Raw genomic sequence first — 13,433 nt, 5'->3', positions numbered from 1 at the left:
GGTGAGGACCATGGTGAAGCAGGATGTCCCCCTGCAGCCCATGGAGTACCATGGTGGAGCAGGGTTCCATGCTGCAGCCTGTGGAGGAGACCACAGTGGAGCAGGTGGCCCTGCACTGACAGAGGCTGCCGCCTGTGGAAGACCCCTGCCCGAGCAGATTCCGGGCCTGACCTGTAGCCCGTGGAGAGGAGACCACTCAGGAGCAGGTGACCTGGCAGGAGCTGCTGCCCATGGGGGAGCCAGGTTGAAGCAGTTTGCTCCTGAGGGATGGACCCCGTGGTATGGACCCATATTCATTCAGGAATAATTAAAAACATCCCAGAGCAGAAATTGTTCGTTTAATCCATTGGTGAAAAACACATCCACACAAAAAAGATTTTGGGAAGCTGTCCTATAGGCCTCAATATTTTCTATTTTTTCCTGATTTGTACCATCAGCTGTGGAATTTATAATACTAAGAAGTATGTTTCCATGTAGCATTAGTCTTCGCTGTACGGGAAATTCCAGCCTTTCTGTGAGAGATGATAAGACTGTGACATACAATCTGCTAAAGATTTGTCTGAGTGTCTATACTCATGGAGGGAAAGATGCCAGCAGGAATCAATATGTGTTGTTCATTAGGAATATGTGCACATGCTAAATGATCTAATCTGATTAGCTTTTGCAACACTTTAAATGTTTGCAATGGCAAAAGAGATACATCATATGAAAACAAATTGTAAATGCAATTTAGAGCAGATTAAAAATGCCCTTATTGACATGCTGAATTGAAGAAGACAGGTTCAGCTAAATAAGGTGAAGATGATGAGGCAGTGATGCATAAAGGATAGTTTCAGGTTACGTACAGTTGAGTAACATAGAAGAAAATGTACATGGAACAACCAGAAAATATATTCTTGCTGTTGGTTAATAAGGTGATAAGAATTAATCAGCTTTTTTTCTAATATGATCTACACATTTTATCCCTGCTGCAAGCAGTGCATTTGAAAAAACTGTAATCTGGCTTTTAATGGAAAAGCAATGCTTATTGAGGGCTTTTTTGTTCTTTAGTTAAAGGATTATCTGGATATGCAAGAGTTTTTCTAAACATACCAAATCTTGGTCCCCTGAAGTCTGGTGTTCTCTTGAAAGCACTAGGAAATCTGGCCCACTCAGAGTAGCTTTTGGGTTAGATCAAAGAAGAAATTTAGTCATTGTGTAACAGAACTCAAAATGCTGGGTTAGGAGTCCTGGTTGTCATACATGTATATAGAGCATGAGAGTTTTAGGCACCTGGACTGGATCTGTAGCAGCCAGCACATCTGGTATTGGGACATGCAAGCCTGGATGATAGAATAATGATCTGTGTAGATAGATAATAAAGCATTAAGAAAGGAATAAACTGGGAAGTTTCTCTTAGTGCCTCTACATATTGAGAATAACTATGCTGAAACATCTTTATAGAATCATGTAGAATCACAGCCCAGGTTGGATGGGACCTCAAAAGGTCATCAGGTCCAAGCTTTACATGGCTAGACTTGACAAAAAGCATCTTGAAATTCAGGATTTATCTTGCTACTCTTGAAATAGCTATAAGATGCTGATACTTTTCATAATCATCAAATAGTAAAAGATTTGCTGAAGAAAGAGGAGATTGATATCCTAAGCCTTTCCTGTGTAAGGGATTTTGAACCACAGCTGTGGAAAGTTGTGTTACCCACAGGATGACAGAGCATAGCTGTTGAAGATGAGCAATGGTGCTGATGTCCACCCAGGCTGAAAATGGGAACAATACAAAAGTCTGAAAGAAAAAACCTAATTAACTTGTCCAATATAATGTAGAAGTTGAGGTGCTCCAGCTCAGCATTTTCAGGCATTTGATTGGATTTTCACTCTCATTTTTTCACTGTGCCGCCACTGCCCTCCCCAGAAGCAGCAACTACAGCATGTGCAAACAGCAAATCCTAGGTCTAATATTGCTACAGTGGTTGTCCCCTCCCTTTTCCCCCCACCACATCCCCCCACATTGCTTTCTGTCTGTGGCTGTATGTCTCTGTGCTGGGATGGATGCAAATGTGGATGGAGGCATTTGGCTTCAGACACAGCCTGTACTGTTGGAAGAGCTGTTCTGAGACAGGGGAGAGGAGACAAGCCAGAAAATATGTTTTGTAGGTTGGATTAAAGCCTTGGGTCAGCAGTTGGACCATGCTGGGTTATGTCTCACAGTGAAATGAGTGAGACATGGGGTTCCAGTCCCTGTCAGTTTGATTATTTCTGTCTTTTGTCTAGCTACTATCCAATGTAAAAAAACACCAGGATTTCTGTCGTCTCCTGGAGTTCTGAAACCTGGTTGAGAATGCTGTTATATCTCCTGGATGTATTGGTCTGATGCTTATCTAGGTCTTCTGGGCATCTCTGAATAGCTGGCTACTTACCCCTGCTCCATGAAGTCTGTGCATCTTTCGTCTTGGACCAGGTCCTATTTTTTCTGTGTTGTGGAAACTGAGCCAGTCAAACACAAAAATGCACTGTATCACTCCCAGAAAAGAAAACTGCATGGCTGTATCCTCAGTCTGTGTAGGAACTGGATGCATTTACACCACCTCTGTTGAAATTCCAGGAGATTTTCTGCCTCAGGCAGGTATGGCAACCGAGTGAGCAGCAGCTGCAGTGTCCTGGAAGGAAATACAGCATGTGCTCCTTTCTGTAACAAATCAGCTGCTTTAGATGGCATGGAGACAACAGGCTCATTTCTCCAGTGAGTCACTGAGACTTCAAAAAGCTCCATATCACCAAGGCTTTCAGCTGAGGTGGAGCATATTACACCACTCCCTATACAGTCCAAACCTTAAAGGCTTAGTCAAACCCATAATTAATTAAGGTTTGTGTAACACTTAATGCTCATCTAGTGAGTTATATCTTCTAAGGCTGTTGCTAATGATTTTAAATCTACAAAGTAACTTCCTAAAAACCTTTGAAATTGGCAATGATGGTGTTCCATTTTAGATGGAAAAGCTTTGATCACTCCAGAGCAGGAAATAAATGCGTGACTTAAGCTGGAGAGATACAGCGACAGAACTGCAAACTGCTAGATATACTGCCGTGGCACAGGGCCAGAGAAAGATTCGGTATTGCTCCTTCCAAAACTCGATTTGAAGCCATTTCAGTATCTCTGTATTGCATAAATGACTATGGAATTTCTAGGAAGTCTGCAGTTATGTGTACTTATGGTCTGATGATAAGATGTAACTGGAGAATTTTACTTTCATGCCCTCTTCACATATTTTATTATTTTTATTTCTATGCTATTACAAGGCTAAATTCTGATACAGTGCTAGACATGAACTCAATGAAAATATTCTGATCTGTCCTATGTTCTGACATAGATGCTTTAATAAAATTATTAAAAATAAATTAAAAAAAAGTCAAGATTTTTAAAACAATGATAAAAGTGTGTCTAAAAGCTTAATCTTTTGTTTTCAAGGATAGGAATATTTTGTAAAAAAAATAACTGCAGTCTGGGAGGTTGATTTTGCTGTTGTGTCTTCCAAAAGCAAAATAAATGAAGCTGTTTTCTTTGCTTGAGTAGCAATGGTTGTGGGTTCAGCAATAGCATCCATCAAACTGTTTACTTAATTTATTGATTTTTTTTCTAATAACTGAAATTTAATAGGTTATTCAGTATAAAATAGTGTTGTCTTTGCTTGGAAACTTTGTACACTTCCTCAAATAACTTCCAGTTATTCATGGATAGAAGAAAGAAAATGATAAATTTTTAAGAAAATAAAGAGGCATTATAGAATAGTTTAAGGATACATGGATATTTTAAGCTAGTATAGTGCTGTCATATGCAAATATGTGCCTGTTAAAAGCATTTTCAGAAAAAAAATCTGGATCTGGTCTGAAACCAACATCTGGAGATGCTGTATAATCAGCAAATTGCTGTCATTTATCATTTATATATTGATAACAACTAATGTGCTTGTCCATGATCAGGGTTTCATTTTGTAAGTTACCACGCAAAAACAGAACATCAGTATGACACCTACACACAGGAGCTGAGAAATGTAGTAAAATACAGAAAGAGAAGCTGATGGGACAGAGAAGATGGGAAGAGCTGTTAGGAAATAAATACACAAATGGATAAATAAATAAATATTGTTCAGCATAAAAGGAAGTTGAGTTGGTGAAGCATTTTTTTTTTTTTTAGCCAGTCCTGTGAGTCAAGGTTTTCGAAGAGGTATGGAGTAAGCCTGTCTCAGTTCCTCATCTGTAAGACAGAGATAGCAGTATTTAACTCAGAAGTGTTTTGTGTGAACCAATATCACCATACTTCGTTAAGTCAGTTTAGGAACAAAAGAACTACATAAATATTAGGGTGCACAGATACTACCATGTGAGCACTGGCATGCAAGGGGCTGCCTCTGGTGACAGATGGCCCTTCCAGCATGAGCACAGCCCTCCCAATGATGTATAGCTTCACTTAGCTGAGGCTGCATGTACATTTCCATTTTACAACTTGGGTCAAAACAACTGGTCTGAGCATTTATCCTGCAGTGGATCCTCTCTGACCATATTCCTAAAGGGAAATTCATACCTCATGACCCAAAGATACCGGACACCATGGATTGCCACAAGGCCTGTTACCTCACAGTCCCCATTTGGAAGTCAGCATGAAGAAAGGCACTCATACTGGGTGGGGATACCCATGGTTCTGTTTTATCTAATTCCTGTAATTTAATATTTATATGCTGTGTATAGCCAGAAGTGTAGGAGAAGGCAGACAGGCATAATATCCTGAAAACCATAAAAAAGTGGTGAGTCCTACTGACAAGAAAAAGGTGTTGTTAATGTAGTTTCCAGAATCCTTATTCCAAAGTACATTGAAATCCAGTAGAGAAATATAGAGAGAGGAAGAGAGAAAATGGAAGAAAAGAAGAGTGAAAGGGGAAGGAAGGAGGGAGGGAGGGAGGGAGGGAGGGAGGAAGGAAGGAAGGAGGGAAGGAAGGAAGGAAGGAAGGAAGGAAGGAAGGAAGGAAGGAAGGAAGGAAGGAAGGAAGGAAGGAAGGAAGGAAGGAAGGAAGGAAGGTAGTTCACAAATGAGATATCTGGCACTGGTGCAGCTTCTGTTTATTTCAATTTTTTTATTATCATTATTTTTTTATTTTGATGCTGCTGTAGTCTACATCTACTTGCCTTTTGTAACTACTACAAAAGGAGGCTGGAGAAGGAAGTTCAACTACTCCTACTGTGACTTTTATAGGCTTCACATCCCCAAACCCAGAGAGAGATGAAATGAAGTGTCTGAATCCCAAGCTTTCTCTCTCAGCTGTCTGAAAGCCTTTCTTCCTTCCTTATAGTGGGGAAAATGAAGAGAGTAATGCTGCTAGTTTCTTCTGTTTAAAAAATGCAGCCAGGTGGAGTCTAATGCAGAACAGTTTATGAGATGCTCATCCATCACAACAGAAAAAACAACCGTTCAAGCAAGAGAAGAGCAGCCTTGCATATATTTGTTTTTAATGGGAATTGTTTGTACAATTTTCTTGGCATGATCACAACAGTGATCTCTAAATACATATAGGTATGTAACACTATGTAATACTTCTAGCAAATACACAATAAACAAATTATAGAAAACACTTGTTGACACTTGCAGTGAGAAGTGATGCAATGAGAAGAGCAGTGCCGGGCTTGGGGAAGTAGCATCCCCCTGCACTACCACCCTGCCTCAGCTCCTTTTCTGTGTCTGGCACATGAGCTCTCCTCTCATGTCCTACTCATAAGGGACCTTGCACACTCCCTGTCCTCTCCTCTTCTTCCTGGACCATACATGTGCATGTGACCCAGATTTCCCTTCAGAAAATCCTGTTTTTCTAGTGGCAAGGATTTCTTTTCTGAAAGGAAGGTGGGGAGTCCTGAACTGCAGATTCTAGGTAATTTTAACATGCCACCTATGGCAAACATCCATCTCTGAGATCTTCATTTACATTCTGTTTATACAGCATGCAGTCCCAAGGCAGCTAGAGTTCTGTGGATGTTCTGGCAATGCTGCAAATAAATCATGAAAATGATTGTTAATAAGTGAGTGCTGACAGTGATTTTCAGGTTATAACAACCAAGAAACAAAACAAAACTAACAAAAAAAAAAAAGTTTGATTGGTTTCAAAACAGAAATGTGTATTCTTATGCCGCAAAGTAATTAGGTTGGAAAAGGTTTCATGTATAAAGAATTCATAGAGACCTAATGCCACATCTTTGCACAATATACAAAACCAAGATTTGACTGAAACTCACTGCTCCTGAGTATAGCACACTGATGCTTCTATGGACAGAACGCAGTTGTTCATTGCAGATCAAAGAGGGACTTTGCTGGTTTTCAGCAAAAGGTATACACCTTCACTAATAACTGGTTATGTTGAAGAGAAGTTGAAAATTTGGACTTGTGAGGATCATGGTTGTGAAGACTTTCAGTGTGCAAGGGGGAATGGACAGGATTGCACATAATGAAGGTTCTGTTTGAGGGAGACAGTACTGGGGAATATATTTCAGCTACATTTCACAGTGATTTTAATTGAAGAAAAACAACTCTACATTCTTTTTTATGTGATATCTACAATGAGTTTATTTTAAGAATCCATCCAAGGCTCTAGTCATGAAGAAGGATTTGCTTGACTGAATTGCCTTCATTCTAGAAAATAAAATTGATGTTCTACTTGCATCTTTAAAGGGAAAATCTTTATTCTTTTTCCTCTGAGCCAGAATTCTATGATGGCTGCGATGAATATCCTAGCTTTACTGAAAAAAAATAAAATAAATCAAGAGAAACATACTATCCTAGAGAAAAAAATAATAATCTAACATGACACTGTGAGGAAAAAGGGCATATTAGTGCAAATCCTGATCAAAAGAAATTCTTCTACTCAGTTCTAAACTGTATCCATATTTTTTTTATGTACATCTATTAGGCCTTATGGAATTCTAACATCTATTATACAACAAATAAAATTGCTGGAGTGAGATAATACCAGGTTAAGAACTAATACTGTTAATGGTACTCTGTACTTTTTGTTTAGCACAAGTAATATAAAATAAAAAATAAATAATAAAATGGTGTCTTATCATGCCTCCCAGCTCTCCCAGCATTTGAAATAGGGTGGATGTTTTTCTTTTGGTATATGTCCATGCTGTAGTCACACAGCCACCAGTCTCACATTGCTACAAATGCATCTGTTGATATGAATATTTTGCATTAAAAAGATGATTTTTTAATTTGAGGATGAAAGAAGAGGGCTAAGGATGGTATGTACATGTATAACCTTCCAATAGTTTACTTATCCATGTGATATTTTAAAAATTATGAAAGTGTTCCATACATTACTGATATACTGTTATTACAGGCTGAAAACTGTTAGAAATGATAAAATCCTTTAAAGGGTGGAAAACACATTCCATAACAAGGTATTTCAAGAGTTTTATATTTGTGAGGTCCTTCCCCATTTTGTTAAAGACAAAATAGGAAGTATTGGAACTTTAAAATAATATCTTTTAGAGATATAGGCATCTACAGAATTTTATGACTCTGCAACACCTGTTTCCAGCTATCTACTGTATAAGTCACTACATTATATCTTCAAGTCTGAAGACTCATGCCCAGGGACCATAGTCAGCAGGAAACGGAAAAAAACAAAACAAAACAAAACAAAACAAAACAAAACAAAAAACAAAACAAAACAAAACGGAGCTGTGGATGCCCCATCCCTGGAAGTGTTCAAGGCCAGGCTGGGTGAGGCCCTGGTCAACCTGATCTAGTGGGTGACATCCCTGCCCATGGTGGAAGGGGATGGAACTAGGTGGTCTTTAAGGTCCCTTTCAACCTGAGCCATTCTATGATTCCATTAATCAAGATACCAATTAAACCAGCAGGAACTGTTTTTTTCTACAGTTATATTATTACATCTCCTTTCCTCCCAGTGGTGGTATGGAGTTCATAAGGGACTAGATGCTTTTTAATGAATGAATAAAACTTGTTCCTTACACAAATAAACTAGCATGCTGCCAATATAAGAGCAGTGAGCGCATTCATTTGGCAATAAGCCAGGTGTTGCTAGATAAATTAAAAAGCAACCCTTTCATCAGTGCCTGATTTACCAATTAGTTGACATCAAACTAGCAAATGTGCATTAGAACAACAATATAGAATTCTCTTTACTAATACTCTAATCTCTCTTTCATTACACACCTTCACAGGAGGCAGAATTAACACTGATAGAATTTGTATTTACTCAAAAAAAGCAGACATGTTATAGTGTTTGCACTTTGTTGGCACTCGGCAGAAATGAGATCTTCGTTCAACCGTAATCTAATTATGAAAAAATTAATAATGTCAAACCTTGAGAAAGTAAGTGCATGACAATTAATAAAGAAGTGGTTTAGATATGAAGGAGTTTGCTTTGCTGATGATGACAGAGCTCGTCTTATGAATCAGCAGTATAAGAGGAGTATGCTGAGAAAAGACAACCATAAAGATAAAGGTAAATTATGAAATGCAAATGAGACCCTGTGGACTAGTGATGGATAAATCAAATCTGAGGCACAAACTTGTAGGTGAAAAGGGGAGCTTCAATTTGATACGAGAAAAAGGGAATGTTCAAGCCATGGTCTGTGTGTTATTTGCAGCCTCACAGAACAATTCATCCATCATTCAGCCCATTGCTGGCAGCTTTCCTTCCCTGGGGAGTTAATTTGATGGCAACAGTCTGCCCTTAGCTGTCATTTTTACCAGGGCTGAGAAGCTTACTCCTATCACACTGAGCTTATTGCACTCGCCTGACACAATTCATGCACACAAATAGGTTTCTGCCTATTCTAGGGTAGAGATAGCCACTAAGAGCAGGCCAGAACAATTCATTTGGCTGGTAGAAAACCCTTGGTCTGCTACCAGTGTGATCCTAGGAAAAAGGATCTGACTGCTTTGATGACTACAACCATCTTTCAGCTATTGCCTGTATTGATTCTTCAGTGACACATGAGCTTTCCCTGGCAGCAGATGAAGATATGGGTCCTGCTCACCGGGTGGGCCTCAGCATTATAAAATGTATGAAAGTAAAACAATTAAAACATTAAAAATCTGGAAAGAAGTGCTATGGAATGACATCTGATAGGAAGGCTGACTAGGCAACTTAAAGTTGATGAAAATGTTCAAGTTGAAAAATAAAGCAGAAGGAACAAAAAAAAAAAAAAGATAGAGAGAGAGAGAATGAAAGGAAGGGGAAAGGGAAGAAAGGCACTACAAGACAGGAGTGTAAAGGTTTGGGTCCTGTTTTGGATGAACTTCTTCCAGGTGATTTCTGTTTTCCAAAAGCTCTAGATTTTTGGACTTTAATCTCCACGTACACTCTGAAGTTTTAGTTCCCCTTCTTTAAAAATATATATAAGAAAGAGATATGAAGCCCTTATGTCCTAGTTTGGAATGATGTGAGGACTTAATTTCTATCTAGAGTAAGTTTTACTGGTAGAAAAATAAAAATGGCCAGATACACAGTCTGTGGTCTTCTGCATATTGGCCTCAAAAAGTGAACGAATTCAGGTATTTATGAAAAGTCAAGGTCCCCTGGAAACTTCATGTTGCTGCACTCTCCTAATGACAAACATATATTTAAATGAAACTTAGAATTTGCAGAAGAAGGCTAGACCTTTATTGTTTTTTTCTTTCTAGCTTCAGCTACAAGATGCCTAGGAGACTCATGTTGCCATGGGTCCCTTCCATTATTGTGCCTCATAGTACAAGAGAAAGTAGGGTTACTGCTGATCCATATGTTCAAACAGTTCAAGGACCACATATCTTTCCCCTTTGGAATGAAGATTAGAACTCTGTTAATGTAGACTTTGACACAGTTATCTATTTCTTGTTGTATTCAATTATCTGTGATGTTCTTCAAGAAATTTCAAAAGGCACTGTTCAAATGGATTGTAGCCAGCTCACCATCAAGAGGTATGCTTTACTCTTTCATCAAAGATGGCATTTATTTCTTGCTTAATTTCATGTTTCTTTCTCTAAAACTGAAAAAAAAAAAAAAAAAAGAAAAAAAAAAGTTTTATTTTCTCTTTTTTTTCCTCTTATTTTGCTGAAGTGTATTTGTATATACTATATGCTATATTTGTGAAGAATCCTGTGGTTTGGAAAGAGGCAGTAAGTTGCATATAACTGCAACTAATCATTGCTTGTAGCTTGGGAAATTTGAGTTTCCCATAAATGAAACAGTATATCATTAATATATTGCTTGCTCACATTAAAGCTATTTCCCCTTTAAGGAGAGATTTTTTTTTGAGGAGAATGTCTTGAAGAGCTGGTGGTACAGCTGAAGTAACAAGTCAATGATATTGCATGAGGTGTTGAATGCTGAATTACAGAAAGTGGTGTGGCTATAAGATATATATCTGTTGTTAGTATTTCTGGACCAAAGTAAGATTTTTCAGCTTCTTTTCCAATCTATCTATTCCATTCATGCCCTTGAACAAAGATCACTTGGAAACTCGGGATTCACTTTTTTGAGATGAATTTCAAGATGCTTAATTTCTTCCCAGGTTAATTTTAAGAGCAAAAATTAAGATACAGCCTCAAGATTAGCTTCAAAGTCCCAGATGGAGATCATTATGTAATCATGCAATCATGAAATGCATGGTGGTTGATGTCAGTTTAAGAATTTTTCATTCTTTTGCACAGAGAAAAAAATATGAAAAATTTACTTGAAAAAAAAAAACTGCCTCTGAACTGTCTAAACTCTCTTTTTTGTTTTACTAGGGAAAGTATTGTATATTTTGGGAGTAATTGTTAAACCTTGTGTTTGTATGAGCATGTAGTTTAAAGCACAATAGGTACATTGCTTTAAAGGTGTAGGGTAAAATAGAAGGAAAAGTTTGTTCTAGTTTATTTGTGGAAATTCTGTTCTAAGCTATTTGAATTGAGGGCATTTGAGATAACATGAGTTTTTGTGCTCTCAGATCACACCTAAGCCTAATGGTTTAACAAAATCAGTGGCAAAACTTGCTGTTTTTCCAGTGGAACTACAGTTCCTTACAGAAGGGCTTGGCTGCTTAAGGAAGACAAGAAAGAGCTTTTTGATTAGAACCATTACAATAGTAGTCTGACTTAAAAATACTTCACAGCTTATCAGAAAAACTAGCAATTAACTCTGAACTCTAAAATACGTTCACTTTGTAATTATTTTTATGGGCTTTAAAAATAGATTCCAGATTAAAAAAAAATAATAATAAAATAGGATTTCTTTTATTAAAAAGCAATTAATTTTGTTAGATGGAAAGGCTTTACAATGAAAATGTTGGTTAACTTAAAACCTCAATGTGAATCTGTTAGAAAAGAACAGATATATATTTCATTTCTGATAATTGCTTCAACATGGACACAACAGAGTCGCAGGAAGGGTTCTGCAGATGCAGAAGATGCCAAGAAAGGTTTGGAAGCCAGCAGTGGGAGGATTTTGTCAAAGCAAACACACAGTGTGTGTTCCTAAATGAACTGAGAGGGGTGGAAGTGGAAAGATTAGATATCAATAAGGTCTGAAATATACGCTGAAGCATTTGGGACAGGCTGTGCATCCCTCAGTGTCTTTGGATTAAGAGCTGTTCAAGGAATGCACTGACCTTTCTTCATGTTCACATAACATTCACCAAAAGGTTAGCCTAATAAAAGCAATTCAGATTCCTGAGAAATATCTGATTTTCTCCTCAGGAGATATTTTGTAACAATAGGTGTATTGCTTCTTTTCAGGAAAGCATTTCAAGAATGATTCAGGTGATTTAGTTGTACAATATTCAGTAGGAAAATTTGAGTTTGGAAGACTGGAGTCTGCCTTGCTCTTTTTAAAATTAATTCATGACAATGATACCTAAAGATAGTTCTAATAAATCCAACCTCTGGATGACCCTATCCTGACCTCTCCTCCTACAAAACCCTTGAATGCAAAAGTGCAATGATGTTTTATGTTCCAAAGCTGATTTCAGTGAAATTTCTTGAACAAAGCTTACAGAAATAGGTTTAAATGTGAGTAGAAGTACCCTCCTTATATTTGGGATAGTTTGTTTATGACAAAAATGCCTGTCTTTTTTAAAAAGTCACAAACTGTATTGAGAATACTTTCTTGGTCCAGCATAGGTATTATATTTTAGTTTTGGTTTATGTGCAACAGATGCACTGCTGTGACACACTTTGAGATAAAAAAGCCCAGTATTATGGCATAGTAAAGTAACATTTTTTATTGTACATGGGATTAATAGGACTTTTACAAACAGTTTTGATTTTGCCATGAATTAATTTAAGGTAACTGGGTAGTGATTATTTATTTAAAAGACTATTTAAAATAATCACCTAAAATATTTTTTTCCTTTATTATTTAGCTACGTTGCAGTTTTGTACTGTAAACTATTTTTCAGGAGACAAAAGTGCAGATTGTTGGAAAGTTTCATCACAATATTCATGCCAGTGAAAGCTTGGCTGCCTGTTCTCTCTGCCGACTTATGCAAATTTCTAGGGACCTTGTGTGAATGGAAGGAGTCTGAATTTGTGTCCATGGTAATCTGTTCAATGTGTAGAGGAAGTTACAGTGGCATTAACCCATGAAAAGGATCAGTTGTTTTCATGGAAAGCAGTCAAGACATGCTTTGAATTCAGATAGTCAACTTAATCAGAGCTGGACATCATTTTTTAAGGGTTTCTCTTTGAAAGAACTTAATGCTGGTCACCTGCTACAGTCAAAATAGATCATTTATCTGTAAAGGAGCATAAAAAAATAACAGCTGAAGAACAGATACAGCCCTGAAATACAGGAAAAAATAAATAAATTGGCAGTTATTTACAACCTCTATGTGGGCAACTAGAAGCATGAAAATGGCAGAGTGGTCCTGGCTCATTACCTGCCTTGTGCCTGGGAGATAAGTGAATTCATGCAGTGTTTCTCTGGGACTGGAAATTCAGCAGCAGCTGTCCTCACTGCCTTCCTGGGTAGAGTAGGAGTCCTGCTCTGCTCTGGGGTGGTCTGCACACCTGGGAAGTTAGACACAGAGTTGCTTGAGAAAACATATTAATTCAGAGTCTCTCTATCACATTGTCTTACATTGACCTTTATAGGACATAACAAAAAGTCAGGCCTGGTTTCTCCACTTTACCCCACTTTTCTTCAGGCACAAAAGTCTCTGCTGGTACAGTTACCCAGGTAAGAAGTAGTTCAGACTGTATTCCTCTTTACTTTTAACATGAAGAAAACCTACCCAGCAGCCACATTTGGAGTGTCCTTCTGCATTTAAATTAAATTACAGTACAAGTACCAGGAAGAGTAGCATTAGGCAACCTGTATTTGAGTATTCAGCAGAGATTTTATTTGCCAGATTAACTAATACTTGTCTCAGCTTCATCTAGCTCTTATGGTGAAAGTAAAAGA

At 37.8% G+C, this 13,433-nt stretch overlaps 1 protein-coding gene and 1 long non-coding RNA gene across 7 annotated transcripts in view; one reads left to right on the top strand and one right to left on the bottom strand.

Annotated features, from left to right (window-relative positions):
- LOC140001551 (uncharacterized) overlaps positions 1-4,920 on the bottom strand; it is a 30,471-nt gene extending 25,551 nt beyond the window's left edge. Inside the window, exon 1 of the long non-coding RNA XR_011806846.1 lies at positions 2,415-4,920. This is a non-coding gene — a long non-coding RNA (uncharacterized lncRNA). The remainder of the gene's footprint in view (positions 1-2,414) is intronic.
- PTPRZ1 (protein tyrosine phosphatase receptor type Z1) overlaps positions 1-13,433 on the top strand; it is a 138,315-nt gene that overhangs the window by 10,865 nt on the left and 114,017 nt on the right. The window lies entirely within an intron of this gene.

The sequence above is a fragment of the Anas platyrhynchos genome, chromosome 1 (assembly GCF_047663525.1).
Source record: "Anas platyrhynchos isolate ZD024472 breed Pekin duck chromosome 1, IASCAAS_PekinDuck_T2T, whole genome shotgun sequence".
NCBI classification, from domain to species: domain Eukaryota; kingdom Metazoa; phylum Chordata; class Aves; order Anseriformes; family Anatidae; genus Anas; species Anas platyrhynchos.
Note: the sequence above shows the minus strand (reverse complement) of the source record. Positions and strands in the feature narration are given on the sequence as shown.